Raw genomic sequence first — 8,041 nt, 5'->3', positions numbered from 1 at the left:
AGTCCCCGCCCGGAGATCCGAATGGGGGACTATTTTACCTCCGGAATATTTTACCCAAGAGGACGCCATCATCATTTAATCATACAGTAAAGGTGCATGCCCTCAGGAAAAATTACGGCCGTAGTTTCCCCTTGCTTTCAGCCGTTCGCAGTACCAGCACAGCAAGGCCGTTTTGGTTATTGTTACAAGGCCAGATCAGTCAATCATCCAGACTGTTGCCCTTGCAACTACTGAAAAGGCTGCTGCCCCTCTTCAGGAACCACACGTTTGTCTGGCCTCTCAACAGATACCCCTCCGTTGTGGTTGTACCTACGGTACGGCTATCTGTATCGCTGAGGCACGCAAGCCTCCCCACCAACGGCAAGGTCCATGGTTCATGGGGGGGGGGGAAATTAAAAAAATGTGGAACGCTTCACGATTTTGCGTGTCATCCTTGCGCAGGGGCCATGCTAATCTTCTCTGTATCGTTCCAATTTTAGTATATGTACTGCCGAAGCAAGTATATATATATATATATATATATATATATATATATATATATATATATATATACCGCTGGATATATTTCGTAAACCACATCAAATACTGACGAACCGATTCCACAGACCGAACTTGAGGAGAAGGGCCAGTGTAATTGTTTAATAGAAACCATACAAAAATACACGGAAGTATGTTTTTTAACACAAACCTAAGTTTTTTTAAATGGAACCACGTTAGTTTTGTTAGCACATCTGAACATATAAACAAATACGTAATCAGTGCCGTTTGTTGCATTGTAAAATGTTAATTACCACCTAAAGTTGACGCTTGAGTACCACTCCTCCGCTGTTCGATCGTGTGTATTGGATAGCACTGCAATATATATCGCGTTTCTACAGAATGATCTGCCAACGTTGCTCGAAAACGTCTCACTGGAAACGCGTCGACGTATGTGGTATCAGCATGATGGTGCCCCTGCACATTCCGCAATTAACACTAGGCTGACCCTTGACAGGATGTTCGACGGGCGTTTCATAGGACGTGGAGGACGCATAAATTGGCCAGCCCGTTCTCATGATCTTACACCTCTGGACTTCTTTCTGTGGGGTACGTTAAAGGAGAATGTGTACCGTGATGTGCCTACAACCCCAGAGGATATGAAACAACGTATTGTGGCAGCCTGCGGCGACATTACACCAGATGTACTGCGGCGTGTACGACATTCATTACGCCAGAGATTGCAATTGTGTGCAGCAAATGATGGCCACCACATTGAACATCTATTGGCCTGACATGTCGGGACACACTCTACTCCACTACGTAATTGAAAACGGAAACAACGTGTGTACGTGTACGTCACCTCTCATGGTAATGTACATGTGCGTCAGTGAAAAAGACCAATAAAAAGGTGTTAGCATGTGGACGTAATGTGCTGTTCCAGTCTCTTCTGTACCTAAGGTCCATCACCGTTCCCTTTGGATCCCTACGTAATTCGGTGCTCTCCGATACACACGATCGAACAGCGGAGGAGTGGTACTCAAGCGTCAAATTTAGGTTACAATATCTCCGGATGTAATTAACATTTTACAATGCAACAAACGGCACTGATTACGTATTTGTTTATATGTTCAGATGTGCTAACAAAACTAACGGGGCTCCATTTAAAAAAACGTAGGTTTGTGTTAAAAAACATACTTCCGTGCATTTTTGTATGGTTTGTATTAAACAATTACACTAGCCCCTCTCCTCACGTTCGGTCTGTGGAATCGGTTCGTCAGTATTTGATGTGGTTTACAAAATATATCCAGCGGTAACGTTAGGTGACTCACGCTGTATATATATACATACATACATACATACATGCACACACACACACACACACACACACACACACACACACACATATATATATATATATATATATATATATACACTCCTGGAAATGGAAAAAAGAACACATTGACACCGGTGTGTCAGACCCACCATACTTGCTCCGGACACTGCGAGAGGGCTGTACAAGCAATGATCACACGCACGGCACAGCGGACACACCAGGAACCGCGGTGTTGGCCGTCGAATGGCGCTAGCTGCGCAGCATTTGTGCACCGCCACCGTCAGTGTCAGCCAGTTTGCCGTGGCATACGGAGCTCCATTGCAGTCTTTAACACTGGTAGCATGCCACGACAGCGTGGACGTGAACCATATGTGCAGTTGACGGACTTTGAGCAAGGGCGTATAGTGGGCATGCGGGAGGCCGGGTGGACGTACCGCCGAATTGCTCAACACGTGGGGCGTGAGGTCTCCACAGTACATCGATGTTGTCGCCAGTGGTCGGCGGAAGGTGCACGTGCCCGTCGACCTGGGACCGGACCGCAGCGACGCACGGATGCACGCCAAGACCGTAGGATCCTACGCATTGCCGTAGGGGACTGCACCGCCACTTCCCAGCAAATTAGGGCCACTGCTGCTCCTGGGGTATCGGCGAGGACCATTCGCAACCGTCTCCATGAAGCTGGGCTACGGTCCCGCACACCGTTAGGCCGTCTTCCGCTCACGCCCCAACATCGTGCAGCCCGCCTCCAGTGGTGTCGCGACAGGCGTGAATGGAGGGACGAATGGAGACGTGTCGTCTTCAGCGATGAGAGTCGCTTCTGCCTTGGTGCCAGTGATGGTCGTATGCGTGTTTGGCGCCGTGCAGGTGAGCGCCACAATCAGGACTGCATACGACCGAGGCACACAGGGCCAACATCCGGCATCATGGTGTGGGGAGCGATCTCCTACACTGGCCGTACACCACTGGTGATCGTCGAGGGGACACTGAATAGTGCACGGTACATCCAAACCGTCATCGAACCCATCGTTCTACCATTCCTAGACCGGCAAGGGAACTTGCTGTTCCAACAGGACAATGCACGTCCGCATGTATCCCGTGCCACCCAACGTGCTCTAGAAGGTGTAAGTCAACTACCCTGGCCAGCAAGATCTCCGGATCTGTCCCCCATTGAGCATGTTTGGGACTGGATGAAGCGTCGTCTCACGCGGTCTGCACGTCCAGCACGAACGCTGGTCCAACTGAGGCGCCAGGTGGAAATGGCATGGCAAGCCGTTCCACAGGACTACATCCAGCATCTCTACAATCGTCTCCATGGGAGAATAGCAGCCTGCATTGCTGTGAAAGGTGGATATACACTGTACTAGTGCCGACATTGTGCATGCTCTGTTGCCTGTGTCTATGTGCCTGTGGTTCTGTCAGTGTGATCATGTGATGTATCTGACCCCAGGAATGTATCAATAAAGTTTCCCCTTCCTGGGACAATGAATTCACGGTGTTCTTATTTCAATTTCCAGGAGTATATATATATATATATATATATATATATATATATATATATATATATCAGTTTGTGATATACAGTGTTACAAATTTACTCTTTCTGGCGGACACACGTCCAGTTTGTCCGCTTTTAAAATTCTGCCATCTCTCTTCCCACATCCACCAGTGCTGGCGGCTCACCTCCAACTGAGCAACGCTACGCGCCGTTAACAGCCAACTGCCCAACACTACCGTAGCGAGTATTACAACACTGACAACCAGCTACAGACTGCACAAAGCACAGCCAGTGATTTTCATATAGGGCGCTACGTGGCGTTACCAATAAAAAAACCTAAACAGCCTACTAACACATCCTCTGTGACGGATTCATAAGCCACGTTTTGACTGCTCCAGGATACCGGCAAAAGTGAGTCTGAGTTGCCCAGCTGGGTCCTGTTCAGAAACACGGTCCCAGAAAGACAGCAGCAGACCGTCAGGGAAGGCACCACAATTTATCGCCACTTAAAAAAGCCATTCCCACAAAAAGCTAAGCGTCTTACCAGTGAGTTCTGACGGTACTCTGCAGACCTTATAGGTTGTCTTTATCTGGCTGGTTCTAACCGCCAGCTATTCCCAGGAAAGTATCCATGCGCTCCTGGCTCCTTTCAATTCAAGGAGCTTCTCTAATGGTCACCACCGTCTTGATGACCACCAACAGTTACGTAAATGCAACTCCATCTTGGCCTCAGGAGCTTGGGAAAGCTGCTGGTCCATGAAATGTAATGATTCTGTACCAACAGCAGTTATTTTGATATGTTTTAATTAAGCAACCAGTTTGGAAGTTCCTATCACGTAATCTTCAGGCCTGTGGCATGAGTAACACCAAATACCACCAGCGCGTGTATGAGACTAGGCACCAGTATTCGTATCTAGTTCCGTAGGTATCAGAAGTTAATGAGCATGTGTGCTCCTCACACCTGGTGTGCCCGAGTGGAACTTAGTGTCATTCATACTACACGCTTGAAGATGAGTCACTGGAACGTCGAAACTGGTTGCCTACTAAAACAATATTAGAATAACGGCTGCTGGTACAGTATTATCACATATCAACAATTACAGCTTGAAAGGTACTGCATTAGAATCAACATGGCTCAAAATTACTCATGTACAGAGGGGACAGTGCTCAGTAATTCGAGGTGCAAGGATATCAGTAACAAGATTCGCTGATCACATTGCTGCCCTCAGTGAAAGCGAAGAAAAAATGCAGGATCTGTTAAATAGAATGGGCAGTCTAATGAGAGTAGAATGTGAACTGAGAGTAAATCGAAGAAAGTCGAAAGTGATGAGAAACAGCAGTAATGAGAATGCCGAGAAATTTTTACATCAGAATTGGTGATCACGAAGTACATGAAGTTAAGGAATTCTGCTACCTAGGCAGTAAAGTAAAAAGCATTCCAGCGCAGGCAAAAGTCTACTAGCATAAAACATATGCCTTAGTTTGAGGAAGGAAATTTCTGAGAATGTACGTCTGAAGCACAGCGTTATGTGGTAGTGAAACATTTTGCTCTGCGAAAAGCAGAACAGAAGAGAATCTAAGCATTTGAGATGTGGTGTTACAAACGAATATTGAAAATTAGGTGATCTGATAAGGTCAGGAATGAGGAGGATTTCCGTAGAATCGGTGAGGAAAGAAATATATGGAAAACTCTGACATCTGTTAAGACATTACGGAATAACTTCCATGGTGTTAGAGGGACCTGTAAAGGGAAAAAAACTAAAGAGGAAGTTGCTGTTGCGGCTGGGTATCACGATTCTTAGAATCTGCAGGTCGTTGCTGGAGTGGATGTCAAGTCAATCATTGAACCGGTGCCAACAACTCGTATCTGTCTGTGTCTAAGTCCAACTCAGCCAGATGACAACACCTCATCCCAATGTGTAAGTGAGATAGTGAAGATGAGGTCTGGAAGTGAAGCCTACAAGAGCAGATGTCGAAAAACGAAAGAAGAGTAACTATTTGCAAAGTGCTTCCGACAAGAAAAAGTTGGAGCACTGAGTTTTTCGCCGTTGAGTAATTATGATTGGCTGTATACACGCTGCAAAAGATGTACGGTTTACTCCCTTTCTCTGCCCGCCTTCGTGCGATGGCCATTACGGTTCTGTCTCTGTAAGCACTGTCGCACTCTCTACTCTCACTCCTAGCCTATTTATATGAACCAATAGGAGCTGTCTTTATGTGTCTAAACTTTCAGTTTGATATCATTGTTCAGTTTCTCCCCGAGTATTTGTCGACCTAGCAGTCCACTGATGCACTGTCAGTCCATAGTGGCCAACAGGCACATTATTTCAGCGATCAGTCATTTCGACCTCATTAGGTGCGCTGATGAACCGAGCTTCTGAGTTTTTTTCCGAGGTACCCTTCCAGTGGGAAATGTGTGGAATACCAGTCGCGAACTGGGAGGGGACACGCACTAGCCGAGCGCCAACAATGTCTCGGCAACGTCATAGAAGGAGACGACGAAATACAAGGAAACAACGAAGTCGTCTTGGAAGAAGCTCAGAGCCAATTCAGAATAGCTCTGGCCCACAGAAGTGGAAGCTTCATGCCACCTGCTAAGAGAAGCGTACGAGCAGCAGATGGCTGAAATCCATTCGGCCACCAGGACCACTAAGATCAAGAAAAAGATGATCAGATAATCATCATCACAGATTGAGGGCCACAGATCAGAAGAACGGGCGACACAAATGACAGAGCAATCATCACAGCCTGTGCTTTCCAATCAAGAGTCGTTTAAACCAACGAAACAGTAGGGCAACAAAACGTGCTGATGCCCCCAGAGAGACATGGCATCATGGAAGAAAACATGAGCGAGACAGAAGGCAATACAGTTTTCAGCAAATGTGGTTCTAGGCCAAAGGAAGAAGACTGGAATTGTAATTAATAAAATGTCATTTATGTAATGAAACGGAAAGTTAAATGACAATCCTGTGGCTATAAGGGCACAAAGACGCACTCCTCTCTCAGAGGAAGGAAGGAAAAAATAAACTCAGGAACTCAGTTCGTCAACGTACCTGACGATGGTAACACGTCTGATCGCCAAATTATTGTGCACATGGACACACACACCGGCAATATACCCGTGAACTTTCCGATCAACAAATACGCTGGGAGAAACTCAAGAACCAGATCCCAGATCACATTCCTTTACGGGGAGGAGATGTATCGCAAAATGAAGAAATTCGACAAGCTGCGCCACCGAAGGTGCGTTTACTTGGTGCTCTTGCATTTCTGAAGAGTTGTGCCGGAGAAGCTGTGCCGAACTTTGCTAAGATCTCGCATCACATCGATTCTACAGTGGCCAAATGAAGAAGTTGGTATGTGAGAGGGTACACTTTCCCAGCCAGGGCCTCAGAGCCTTGAGTAGCATTTTCAAGAACTTCTTGAACTACGTTTACATCTGGCCAGTTAGTTTAACTCTTGGACTAGATTGATGGTGTCACTTGGGTGACAGTCGATTCCGCGCATAGGAAGGCTACAGGACGTCAAACATCAAAATTTCCACGTCTCTCTGACAAACCATTGCTGGAGTTCCCGTAAAAGACTGTCATCAATCTGACTGACATACAGCTCAGCGTTGATGCGGTTTCTGGTCTGGAGAGGGAACTTTGCCCCAACACTAAGTTCACACCGGTAGTGGACACCGTCAGTGCAGTTGAACAGGTTACCAAGCTACTACCACCAGAAGCAGCAGCAGAAATGCGTAGTGAAACTTGTGCTCTGACGAGAACTAAAACTACGAAGCCAAACCGAGCGAGGTGGCGTAGTGGTTAGCACACTGAACTCGCATTCGGGAGGACGACGGTTCAATCCCGCCTCCGGCCATCCCGATTTAGGTTTTCTGTGATTTCCCTAACTCGTTTCAGGCAAATGCCGGGATGATTCCTTTGAAAGGGCACGGCCGATTTCCTTCCCAATCCTTTCCTAACCCGAGCTTGCGCTCCGTCTCTAATGACCTCGTTGTCGACGGGACGTTAAACACTAACCACTACTACTACTACTACTACTACTACTACTACTACGAAGCCAAATATTACCAGCAAAGGAAAGGCTGCATTTTGGGCCTGAGAGAGTGCCCTGAGATTGTTGTCTTACCTACCGACAAGGCAATGCTGCTTTTGTTCTCTCTTTTAATGACTACACCCAGGAGATGCAGGGCCTGCTAAGTAAAGACTCCTACAGGAGGATCAACGCTGACCCCACCAAGACGGTGGAGAACAATACTAGGGCCCTTCTCAAGTAATCGGATTTACCAGAGAGATTCATCAATAAATTGTTACCACCAAAGACACATACCACCAAAACTTCATGTACTCCCCGAGGGCTACAAAGATGAGTCACCGTCACGCCTAATTGTCAGCAGCATCAGAGCTCCTACACATTTGCTGGCAAAATACCTGACAGAGATACTAAGTCCTTATGTGGGTAAATGCTCAGATCACACCCGCAATTCTGTGGGTTTTGTGAACCGCCTCAACAACTTCGGGTTGGAGGACTCAGATTTATTTATTTACAGTAAAAATTACAGAAACAACACGATTTAAAAAAAAAATCACATATGTATATACAGAACAATAAATAACAGTTTGTATATAAGGACACCACCAATTGTAAATTTACACTCACAGAAGAGCAATCACAAACTAACCTCCAGCTTAGATAATATATAGTCGATTGCCTCTTGAGTCGCCATT

The 8,041-nt window shown here is 46.4% G+C and overlaps 1 non-coding gene across 1 annotated transcript; it reads right to left on the bottom strand.

Moving 5' to 3' along the window:
- Positions 1-396: 396 nt before the first annotated feature.
- LOC126163326 (U6 spliceosomal RNA) lies at positions 397-503 on the bottom strand. Its single transcript, XR_007535217.1, has one exon. It is a non-coding gene; the product is annotated as a U6 spliceosomal RNA (small nuclear RNA).
- Positions 504-8,041: the final 7,538 nt, after the last annotated feature.

The sequence above is a fragment of the Schistocerca cancellata genome, chromosome 2, assembly GCF_023864275.1.
Source record: "Schistocerca cancellata isolate TAMUIC-IGC-003103 chromosome 2, iqSchCanc2.1, whole genome shotgun sequence".
Lineage (NCBI taxonomy): Eukaryota > Metazoa > Arthropoda > Insecta > Orthoptera > Acrididae > Schistocerca > Schistocerca cancellata.
The sequence above is the reverse complement of the archived record's forward strand: the minus strand, read 5'-3'. Positions and strand labels throughout refer to the sequence as shown.